General features: G+C 36.4%; 1 protein-coding gene across 5 annotated transcripts in view; it reads left to right on the forward strand.

Annotated features, from left to right (window-relative positions):
• LOC139471922 (neurotrimin-like) overlaps window positions 1–12943 on the forward strand; it is a 342678-nt gene that overhangs the window by 277064 nt on the left and 52671 nt on the right. The gene's annotated exons all lie outside the window — the stretch shown is intronic.

Genomic DNA, 12943 nt, shown 5'->3' on the forward strand with positions numbered 1-12943 from the left:
TTTGCAGTTTTTCCAATAACTGTTTTTTTTATATACATATACAGGTGTGTACATATGTAAGGATACTAAGGATAACTATACAGTACATATGGTGCTGGTCCAGCAGTGTCCATCAACAGGTTACAGTGATGAGCATGAGTCATTTGTTTCCATACCTTTATTTTTCCCTCACAAATTTTGGCTAGTGCTCATATTAACAAAGCACAGGGTGCCCATTGCAGACTAGACATTTTGAAATTTTATTCAGAAAATCCATGGAAAGAAGAGCAGCTAAAGAAATAATGAAGGTTGATACTTTCTCCCAAACTGTTTCATATGATACTGGACTAGTTTTTACATAGCGCAGTGGGAAAATATGTCACATACTACATATATACTCAAGCTGTGAAGATGCGAGGTAGAATAGGTCTTCAGCAACCCATGCTTGCTGTTAAAGGTTTCTCTGCTTGTCATAAGAGGCAACTAATGGGATTGGGTGGTCAGGCTCACTGACTTTATTGATGCATTTCATTGTATCCCAATTGCATGGATCGATGCTCATGATATCAATCACTGGATTGTACAGACCTCCGTCATATAGCTGGAATATTTCTGAGTGTAGCGTTAAACAACAAACAAACAAACTACATATACTCCTCAAACTTCATAAAATGTGAAATATTAATGTTTTTGTCAAAAATCTCTGTGTTACAAAATGACCTGGGGATCTTCTGACATAGTTTATTTCCTTGCTATGATTCACCACCTCTTATATTTTACCTTTGCCAACCTGTTTCTGAAAAATAAAAAAAGGTTATTTGACATTTCAAGAGTTGAAACCTTTGGAAATGATTTTTCATATAATCATACTGTCACTGGAAGAAAATGTTGTGTGTACATTATTCCAGATATATGGTACTACACTGAGTCATACATAATCAAATGGTTGAATATGGATTTTGTTTTTGGTCTGTCGCTGCTTATGTACACTCCCTCTCTTACATCTCTCGGACCTGACTGAGTGTATAGACCCAAGAATAGGCAAGCGCAATAATCTCTCCTTCGGCTATGGTAATTGGCACCTATGTTAATCTGTACATTTGTAAAGGGACAGCAGGCCCATGGGGTTTCATGAAGTGACTATATAATTGATTTAGAAATTGATGTCATTCCATTGTGTATTGAAATTTATTCCATTTTTGAGAACAACATGACATTTATAATACCAGCATATATGGTCTGATAGAATTCCTTTTAATATGTATAAAAAGATAAGTGCTGGACGTCATGTTGTACAGAATACTTTCTTACTGAATGTCTTAGACAAAACTTTCTTTTTAACTCGTAGAGCCATTTCAGCATGACCAAATTATCTCGGAAATTGAGTTTTGGGAATTTGATATGTGCCACATACAAGAAGATAACAGGTTATTATGGAGCTCAGAATTTTGTCAGATTTTTTATGCTTGTCATTTAACGGTAATTATGTCATAAATGGCATGGGTCAAAGTGGATGGCTGGACGATGTTGAACTGGCACTCTCTACAGGGTGTGTACTGATTGGCTCACTTCAGTCTCCCTAAGGAGGTTTTTGGAATTCATATCATGGCTTTACATTACAGAATTTTCATAATCAAGAAGTATTAAAAGACAGATACAAGATTTATGTGTCGTGGAGTCTATCAAGAAAGTAGATTGTGACATTTGCTCACTGAAGTATTAAGTTCATAGCCAAACATCGTAGATACATTGTAAACACAACCATGTCAGACAAGTAGTCATTTGAAATTACTTTTCTGTCTGACCTAAGCCTGACATGAATTACTGATACATTTTCTTATCAAAGGGACATCTTATCATCAAACGAAAGACTGATGTTATCTCAGCAATTGGTCTTGTAATATTCATTGATATCATTTACTTTACATTAAAACATAAACAAGAAATCCTCAGTGACATTTGTTAGTATTTCAGGGTTGCTTATTGATAGGGGTGAGGGAACAGAGCATCTGATAGATCATGTGAGAGCAAAGTCATCTTACAGAAGAACTAGATCCTCACCTTTTCCAGACTTTTAACTCTTTTGGTCAGACTGATAGTAATTGAGAGTTGCTGCACTACATGACCTTTTGGATCATTATGTGTAGGACTTGTGAAGATGCAGGGTAGAATGGGTCTTCAGCAACCCATGCTGTAAAAGGCGACTATGCTTGTCAAAAGAGGTGTCTAACGGGATCGGGTGGTCAGGTTCGCTCACTTGGTTGATGCATGTCATCGTATCCCTATTGCGTGGATCGATGCTGATGATGTCAATAACTGAATTGTCTGGTCCAGACTCGATTATTTACAGACTACTGTCACATAGCATGAATATTGCGGAGTGCGGCATGAAACAACAAACAAACATTATGTGTAGCCATATGGGATATGCCATATACTGTATATATTGCCACGAAAAGCATGTATAAAAAATATATACCGGAATAGGAAATTTATATTTTGCCTACATGTTGCCACTGCCTTAAAAAACAGGTTTCATATCTATCACCTTGTTGTCTACTGACTCAAATCAATGTGGCGTTTTATATATAAACTTGTTTAGGTATTGTTTGTGAGAGATGAGAATAATTTCTTGAATGACATCACTAGGATGGTAAATATCCTGTATTAGGAATAAACAGTTCTTTTAATAGGCCTTTACAATCCCATCCCAAACACAATGATTAATATCCTGAATTAGGAATAAACAATATGTATTAAGCTTGCCAAGGCTTGCAAAATACAATGTTTATTCACAATACAGGATATTTGTTTTCAATTTCTTTATTTCTGTACTGATGGAGGCCACAGGCCTATAGTACATTTGAGTTGTACATTCAGGAGGTTGAGTCTATAACATAATATACCGCCTCCATGGTCTAGTGGTAGAGTGGAAAGTCCGAAGTTCGATCCCCGACCGTGACATGCCAATAGACGTTAAAAGATGGTACTTGTTGTTACCCTGCCTGGGGCTCAGCATTAAAGGGCTAAAACGAGGACTGGTCGGCTCGGAGTCAGTATACTGTGTCTGAGTGGGGTATTCATGTTAAAATGAAGCATGGTATCTCAGTGTGCTAGCACTATAAATTGGCATCAGTCCAGACTAGTACAAGCAGCCACACACACACGTGCATGCACGTCGCTATTTAAGTGCAATAATCTTCGATGCGACGTTAAACCCCATTTCACCTCACCTCACCTATAACATAAAAATATATTTTTCTGTGTCTCATTGCATGGTAAATGTACATAGATACATTTTGTAAAAGCAAGTACTTAGAGTTGTTTAACAGATGTGAATTTAAAAAAATTGGGATTGACATAGTAATATTCAGGTGTATACTTAGCCCTTAATGTTGCATAAAATGGTCATATAAGAAGGAAGTGGTATTCATCTTCGATGTCATTTAGGGCGCACAAGTGACAAATGCGTTCTTGTCTTTTAACACCCGTGTAACGTCCTGTTTCAATAAATAAATCGTGTGACCAACATCGAAATGTTGCTAGGGAAATTAGGAATTTTTTTACATTTAAACAAGATGAATACTGTTCGGGATATAAATCATTTTTTACCATTTTGTAGTAAATACATTTGTTTGATTCAGATACAGATTGAGACCAATTTTGTAAATATATATCTTTTAGTCTTTGTGTTAGATATAATGAAATAAGAATGACATTGTATATTTTGTTCGCACCATACATAGCCATAACCAACAGAAAACAGCAAGTCTTTTACGTCTGTTACCCAATTTCGTTTTCCATTTTTATCAAAGAATACCATCATATTATAACATTTTTTCGGGAACCTATAAGATGGCATATTCAATAATCTTAACAAATATTTGATTACCTTTAGATATGAATACATATAGATTGGAAATCTGCCACAATCACCATATACCATAACACTTGGTGTATTAACCTTAACACCAAGGAATTTCTTGCAAGCATATAAATGTACTTTTTCTATTTGTTCAAGCTTACTGAGTCCCCATATCTCTGCTCCATATAGTAATATTGGACTTATCTTTAAATCAATTATCTTAAAGAACGACTTGTAAGTAATATTTCCAAGAGTAAAGATTTGTTTTAACACAGCAATTTATACCTTATGAGCTTGCATCGATGCTTGCTTTGCATGCATAGACCAACTAAGATGATTTGTAAAGTATACACCTAAATTCTTGTAGAAAGAGGTAGTTTCTAGGTGTCCCCCTTTGTAAAACCATTTTTCCTTTTCCACCATTTTTAAAAACAACGGTCTTCGTTTTATCTTTTTTTACAGTTAATTTCCATTCATCACAGTACTTATCTTATTCATTAATTTGTGTCTGTAAGCCGCCAATACTACTTGAGAATAATATAATATCGTCCTCAAATAATAGTAAAAATAATTGTGTCATGTCAGGATATAGTTGATTTCCATTTGTACACATATCTTGACTTTGTGTTGCTAATTCATTTATAAAAAATGAGAGCAAAAAAGGACTTACCGGTAGTATGCAGCCTTGTCTCACTCCAAGTTCACTATCAAACATTTTCGTCAGTTCTTGGTTATTTCTGACACATACTTTTACATTTTCGTAAATATTACATAGAAGTTTGCTCATTTTAGACCATGGGAATCCAAAGTGACCATAACTTATGATGTTGTACAGAGTCAAATGCCTTTGTAAAGTCAACGAATAGAGCATAGAACTTTCCACCTTTTGTACTTAGATACTTTTGTACAATTGTTTGTAGTATAAACATATTATCAATAGTTGTATAACCTTTTCTAAATCCAGCTTGGGCTTCATTTATTTTATCCATAGCATTACCCCAGAACACTAATCTCTTGTTAATGATGGATGTAAATATCTTACTGAATATGCTTTAAAGGTTAATACCTCTTTAATTAGATACGTTATTTATATCACCTTGTTTACAGGATATTTACCATCTCAAAACACACTCTGTGATAACCTCTATTTGTCAATTTGTTCAGAGAAGAGTCTTTATTATGCCTTCAGAAGTTGGATGTAAAGGTGATGAGTGTTTTTATGGATAACAACTTCTTCACTATATATACACAACATTTCAGAGCTACTTCTTGCCCCTCCAGATATATTGTCCAAAAACTGTCATAATTATTTCATCTTGTTTATCTAGACAGTTTTGAGGCAAATTCTTATGTTTTGATTTTTTTAAAGGTAAGAATCATATATAAATACTTGGAGATGACATTTCTGATAGACAGAACTCCATTTGTTTGTCGTATATGGTTTCATTTGTTGTTATTAAAAACATAACTATATCAGCTGTATTAAATATAATCGGAAACAGCTTGTTTATAGATTAGTATATAGACAGTAGCTCTGAAATGTTGAATACAGTTAACATTAACAGTCTCATTTTTGTATTAAATTTATTATATTGTTGGGGAATTAATGTTGAAGGAAACAGGTGTGATGGATGTTTTGCAAATAATTAACATCACTACCGCGATACTATGCCTGGTTTATCAGAGTCAAATGAATCTAATAATATTTGTTCATAAATATTTGTCACAGCCAGTCAAACTGAATTATTATTATGGAAATTGAATACTTTGAATTGAATATTATGTTTTGGTATATGTGATAGGAACTAATTTATAGTTACTTTGAATACCTAGGTGTTATGAAAACAAAACAATTCTGACGAAACGTCTACCTTCTTCTATTACACATCTGCCATAAATCCTGTATTTTGGCTCCACTCACACTGACTAAAATTTTCAGATTTTCAACAGACATCCTCTTCACTGTCAATTATACACACACAAATAGTTGTCACCAAGTAGTCTTGTAACCACCCAAGCCATGACATCATAATGGTGGCAGCCTCACTTTTTTCCTGTGTGTGCCAGAGTTAACACCTACCAGCACCAGTATTTAGTGAATTTACACATGCAAGAGGCACAGGGTTGAAACTTTTGTTGCAAGGAGATGGCAAAAATGTTTATCAATATCAATCATGCTTTCGTTTTTGAGACATTCCGGTAGTTGTAGTTTAAGAAACAATGTGTTTTGCAGTTACTTGTAACATTTTATCCATTTGTGCTCAATCTGTTCAGAAAATATTTGAATATTGACATGAGAATGAAATTCTACAAAAATGGAATAAATCTAAAGTCCATGCATATATTCTGAAGACCTTGAAAAGTGCACTTGTTTTACGTTCACCCAATATCGAGAGAGTAAGGGACTAGAAATTGCAGCCATCTGTCTTTTGTATGAAATTCAATTAGATAGAGGGATCCAGTTTTGTGATGAATGACTTACTCGATGACAACAAGAGTCAGAATTATCATCACAAATTCTTCCAGGAATCTAGATATAAGCACACACAATGCTAGGGAAATGACATCCGGAGGCAGTGTTCAGCCTGATTAATCTTCTGGCTCTGTATGTTCCTGACAAGGGTTGATAGCCTGGCCACCATTTCAGACTTGCACTGCTCAATCCTGAGAGCTGAATCCCTTGTGATTCAACCCAAGTACACTCTTTCACCACTTGGAAGGTCGTCCTGAATTGCTGATCAAACATCTATAACCAATAACCGTTTTTTCATATGTTTGTTGCATGGTAATAGTTTCTTGTCAGCATCACTGCTCATATATCACAGCATCAAGGCCAGTTTCACAAAAACACAGGTCAAAAAAGGAAGTTAAGTTTATATCATGTTTTCCCCAACCCAATCACATCAGAGTAATGGTGAGATCAGGAAACAATTGTCAGAAGACAAAAAGACTGGGATGGGGTAGCCTTGTGGTTAATGTGTTGACTCATTAGTGAAGATCTGGGTTTGACTTTCTACATTGGTACAATATGTGAATTTCATTATTGGGGCTTCTTGCTCTGATATGTCTGACTGCTAAGAGTGACGTAAATCCAGATTCACTGTAATATCCTACTGCCAAAATGTCTTAACTAAAGTCACCCACTCACTCACTCACTCACTCACTCACTCACTCACTCACTCACTCACTCACTCAACCTATGCTTGCCGTAAAAGGCGACTATGCTTGTCGTAAGAGGCGACGAACAGGATGGGGTGGTCAGACTCGCTGACTTGGTTGATTGTCATCATATTCCAATTGCGTTGATTGATGCTCATGATGTGAATCACATGGTTGTCCCATCCAGACTTGATTATTTACAGACCACCCTCATATAGCTGGAATACTGCTGAATGCATCGTTAAACAACAAACAAACAAAACACTCACTCACTCATTAAGTGTCAGCACAAAGTCGCACTACCTGAGACCAACATAAGCTGAAAGACCATTATATTTAACTGAAAGCCTGTTAAAACAAATGCAAAGTCAAACTTATCTCCATTTAGGAAAAATAATTTGCAACTATTGTTTCCACATCAGTTTTTACTTTTCTTTGGTCCTCTGAAATAAAACCAATTACTACCTGCTGCAAATGCAGATGGATCTAGTTTTACATTCCTGTTAGCTATGAAACCAATTTCTCGCCTCTACAGCTTTTTGCATTGCCTGTGCATGTCTAATGCGAATAAACTACCTCCACAGTAATGTGCCCATTCCCAACATCTTCATGCCTTGTCTATCCATGTCTAGTTCAAATCATTCCTCCTTTCCTTAAATATTTCATACACTGTATGTCAATAAAATTCTTATTCAAAAACCAAATCACTCCGAATTCCTATTTACCCAGCCCTTTCATCATTATCTATATGTGCATGTCTCTTCCAACAAATGCAGCAATGCATCCTCCCCTGCACTCCCCATCAGCAGCATGTATCTGTACAGGTCTATTTCCTGGCCTACTGTAACTAGCCACAAGCAGCATGTATCTGTACAGGTCTATTTCCTGGCCTACTGTAACTAGCCACAAGTAGCATAGCATGTATCTGTACAGGTCTATTTCCTGGCCTACTGTAACTAGCCACAAGTAGCATAGCATGTATCTGTACAGGTCTATTTCCTGGCCTACTGTAACTAGCCACAAGCAGCATGTATCTGTACAGGTCTATTTCCTGGCCTACTGTAACTAGCCACAAGCAGCATGTATCTGTACAGGTCTATTTCCTGGCCTACTGTAACTAGCCACAAGTAGCATAGCATGTATCTGTACAGGTCTATTTCCTGGCCTACTGTAACTAGCCACAAGCAGCATGTATCTGTACAGGTCTATTTCCTGGCCTACTGTAACTAGCCACAAGCAGCATGTATCTGTACAGGTCTATTTCCTGGCCGACTGTAACTAGCCACAAGCAGCATGTATCTGTACAGGTCTATTTCCTGGCCTACTGTAACTAGCCACAAGCAGCATGTATCTGTACAGGTCTATTTCCTGGCCTACTGTAACTAGCCACAAGCAGCATGTATCTGTACAGGTCTATTTCCTGGCCGACTTATAACTAGCCACAAGCAGCATGTATCTGTACAGGTCTATTTCCTGGCCTACTGTAACTAGCCACAAGCAGCATGTATCTGTACAGGTCTATTTCCTGGCCTACTGTAACTAGCCACAAGCAGCATGTATCTGTACAGGTCTATTTCCTGGCCTACTGTAACTAGCCACAAGCAGCATGGATTATCAGAAATTAACGCCCGGATATTGACATATGTCCAGGTATTACCACTGACAGTGATCGGTGGTGGAGGAAGCAAAGGGCAAGTGTTTGGTCAGTGATCCAGCCCTGCTAATTACACATGGTTCATCACGAGGAGATATTGATTATGATGGAGATGAAATTTGCAGCCCTTTGCCCAATGGACCACCGTTCTGATGAACATGGCTTGTACTTCTTCACCATAGACATGTTTCTTAGCACCAACATGCATAAAGTTGGTTTGTAATTGAAATGAGTTGTTTCACCCCATTAGCAGTACAAGACCAAAGTGTCACAAACACTTTATGGGTAATTTCTAAGAGTAATGACAGAGAGGTACCAGCTTTGTGGAATGGATCGGGGAAAAGGCAGATGACTACTAGAGAAATGATAAATTGATGTTTCATCACAAATATGCATTTGTTTAATGTTGTCTGTCTCATGAGGACATAGGACCTTCTGAAGTGGTTGTCCATGTTTAGTAAAACAATGACAAATAAGATTATCTTGCCATTAATTTATTGTCATAATTTTATTGTTTATCATTGTAACAGTGAGGCCTGGCACCAGTTCAGATAACCTTTTTCAACCCATTCTCATAATGCTGTGATATTCGTGTGATACTGTATCCCACTAGAAGGGTGAGTGAGTCTGGTTTAAAACAACTTTTTACAGACATCCAATTGTTTTAGTTTACTGTGGGAGCAAGCCTAAAGTGATACAGGTCTCAAATGTTTACTACTTTAGTGAAACCTAAACACAGGTATGGTTCAGACAAAACAAGAAACATGATCAGGGCAAACAGGATTCAAACCACGATCATTGGTTTCTCTAATGCCCAAGGGACACAACTATTGCAGCGCCTTAGGCCTCTGTGTAAGTTTTGTTTCAACAGTATCCATCTGGCGAGATAGTTTTGTATGTAATGACTCAGGGAAAATATGAATAAGTATCAAGACCATCACAGCTATCCAAATTCAACAAAACATATGTACAGGCAGTAGGATTATGTAGGAACATGTATTTGTGATTGGATGTTAGTGATGTTTATTGGTACGTCTGCTTGAACAATACATACACAAGACTATGTATGATGGTATGTCATTGAGAAGAACTTTGACTGGTGAAATTGAATAGTCTGCTTGTCAACCACAGACCTGTGGTGGATTCCACTGCCAGAGACTTGGTGTTTTTCACCAGACATACTATCAATATTCAGCCTGAAGCAACAACGGAATGTGCTCTTATAACTAAATTGCTAATTTCTAACGTCAAAGGCAGATTCGGATAAGGCCCGTGGTTTCTAGCGTAGGGAATTGGCCTTATTGAGAGATGTCATCTACAAAAGAAAGCCATGACATTTTGTTTCCCATTGTTGGGTGTGTTAGTGTCAAACAGACAAACATGCTCTGTTGAATAAAATCTATACCAGTCTTGGGAACTGAATTTAGCCTTTTACTGTTTGGATTTTAAGTGCACAATATGGAAGTGTTTATGTTCAAATGTTACAAAACAACAAATAAAACACAAGGAACATCAAAAGGGAAGGGCAAAGCAACTGAAGGCTTTTAGTAGACATGTAATGATGTGTGTTTAGGTAATTTGTGTACTTTTCTGAATCATTATTGTTTTAAGTATAGGTGAGCTGCAACACATCTGGTGTCTTTTGTTCTTGTGGAACAGTTGAAATAAGAACATGTTTAATAGGATTAAATAACTGTAAAATGTCAAAGGTAGTTTGAAGCTATCATAAAGGATGGCAATGCCATTGTTTAGATAACAAAAGAAACTGTTAATGATGTGCTTTGAGCTTTAATATTACAAAGTTATATTTGAAGTGTTTCTGAAGCTAGAAAGAGGGCATTCGGTGAATATTAAACAGTTTGTGCATGAAACATCTGGTTGTGACCACCCATGTATCCTGCCACTAACCAAAGTCTAGAGGAGCATTGTATTGTTTGTCCTCAATGGTCAAGGGGAATGGAAATGTCATGTTTTGTTCTGCAGGGGTTGTGGTCAGTATAAACATGACCACACACTGACCACTTTGGAATGCAACTCTGACACTTCTTGGCCACTTCAATGTTGCTGGCAGCTTCAATAAAACCAGTCATACCAACTCTTATATCAAGTGGCCTGTTTTGAGAGTCTGAAAATGTTTAAGGCATTTGTTATATTTAATACTGTGTTTACAATGCTGCAAAGTATATAGCTTTGTTTAACACACAGCTGAACAATATTCATCTTTGAAATAAATATTTTGAACAATTGTCAGGAGGATATAAAATGCATTGATGTTGAATGTGCATGTTATGTTTTGTGAACAATCATTCATGCATATTTCATTAAAAAATATAACTTTGTTAAACAAGCAGAGACATCTTTTATGCTTTTTATAACATTGAGTATCTGTAGATTATTATGCTTTGCTCTCAAAAATATACATATTCACAATGTCATATTTTATGGTCTTGACAATAACAGACACAAAACACACCATAATATAAATATGTATTAATGTCATCACAAGAGAATAAGCAGTCTCGATCATCCGATGAAACAGATTCCATTGGATGTAATATGCAAAATCGAAGATAATTTTTTTGGAATGGATCACTAAAATCAGTGATGACACCAGGTGTTCGCAAAAAAGGGTTAGCATGTCCTGTCCTAACGGGGAGCACCAACCAATCACAATTTGTGTTATCAAAGTCATCACTTCATCTTAACCATGTCTGTATGCCAAACATTATTTATTAGTTTTATTTTTAGAAAATATTCATGAGAATGGTCTTTTTGTGTGGGGACTCGCCATAAGCAGCAATAATTCCTGGTATGAGAAAATTATTTATCATCCAAAACTTGCTTCAAAAAGCGATATTGCTTGGGTCAGATCAAGCAGTATCCCACATGAGATAACAGTACAATGAAATTGCAGCACAATACTTCACAGACCATTGTGACATCATCAGTTGCCATGACAATCAAATGACATCACTACTTTCTCTGCCACTGAAGCTGGTTTGCAGTACTTTTTACAATCAAGATACTGTTTAATCTGTATTACTGTTTAGAAACTGAACAAGCTGGAAGAATGATTTTTGATGATAAATAGAATCTCACCCTCGTGTCTTTTGATTGCAAATATGTTAACACGAGTTGATAAGAGTTAAAACTTTGTTGACTTGTGTTGATATATTTGATAGCCAAAAACACTCAGGTGATATTCTCTATTTATTTGTGCTTCAAAAGCTGCAACATCATAACGATGTTCTTAGCGCAAATGAATTACATTAAAACCATCTTCACTGTTAGATTTATTACAATCCTCTCCGTAATGTAAAACAGTGTTGCCATTACGCATTTAATAATCCTTAAATTTACTGTCACTTGAAATGTAAAAGCTCATGTTTGTCATACTTTAAACTGACATGAATGTTTTAGAAAGTAAGCTGTATTTATGTGGTGCTGTTATTTTGAAAGAAGTATGTTCATTTGAAGATAATCATTCTCTTTAAGCCTATTTGCTAAAATGCATCACTTCTCTAAGCTCAGCAAATGCAATAATTTTGTAAATTCCTATTGAATACCATGGCAGTAAATTACGTATCAAAGATAAGAAGAAATATGTTTTTCTTTCGCATATATGTCATTCAATCGTGTCAAAGAACACCCAATACAAATGCCAGGTAAGAATTGCTCATGCAACTTCATCTTCCCAAGGCAAGGGAGTTAGTTATCTGACTATAAAAGTACAGTTCCACCCTTGCCAAAATTTTGCAATTTTGTGGCTCAATCATAGCGCCACCAGTGTGGCTATTATGAGTACCGTAATGTCCCTTCTTTGTCACTCCTATTGGCCAATCAGATTCCTCCGCTTATAACTCTTGCATTTGCTTCAAACAAAAAGGTGGCTCCCACTCAAGATGATCTGATCAAGTTAATTGAAGAAAAGTTTCATGTTCCCTGTCTCAGACACCCATTGCATGTGGATTGTAGCACAAAACTTGAGCATGTTCATATGATTTGAAAAATATCTGTCGACGCCCAGTTGATGGTACACATGTTTTGCATATAATGACGTCAGCCAAACACTGCACGACAGTCGCCATGTTGTCAATGTCGATTTCATTATGTGATTTGATTGGACTGTGCATAGACTTGGTGGTCCAGCCACAGTATGACTCTAAAATTCAAGCCTAGTTTGGCAAGGATAGAAACTTGACTTTTATCATCAGTGAACTCCCTTGTCTTGGGAAGATTCAGCAACTCATGCTTATTGTAAGAGATGGATCAGGTGGTCAGCCTCA

Source organism: Haliotis cracherodii, unplaced genomic scaffold (assembly GCF_022045235.1).
Source record: "Haliotis cracherodii isolate W230 unplaced genomic scaffold, xgHalCrac1.p SCAF_1, whole genome shotgun sequence".
NCBI classification, from domain to species: Eukaryota; Metazoa; Mollusca; class Gastropoda; order Lepetellida; family Haliotidae; genus Haliotis; species Haliotis cracherodii.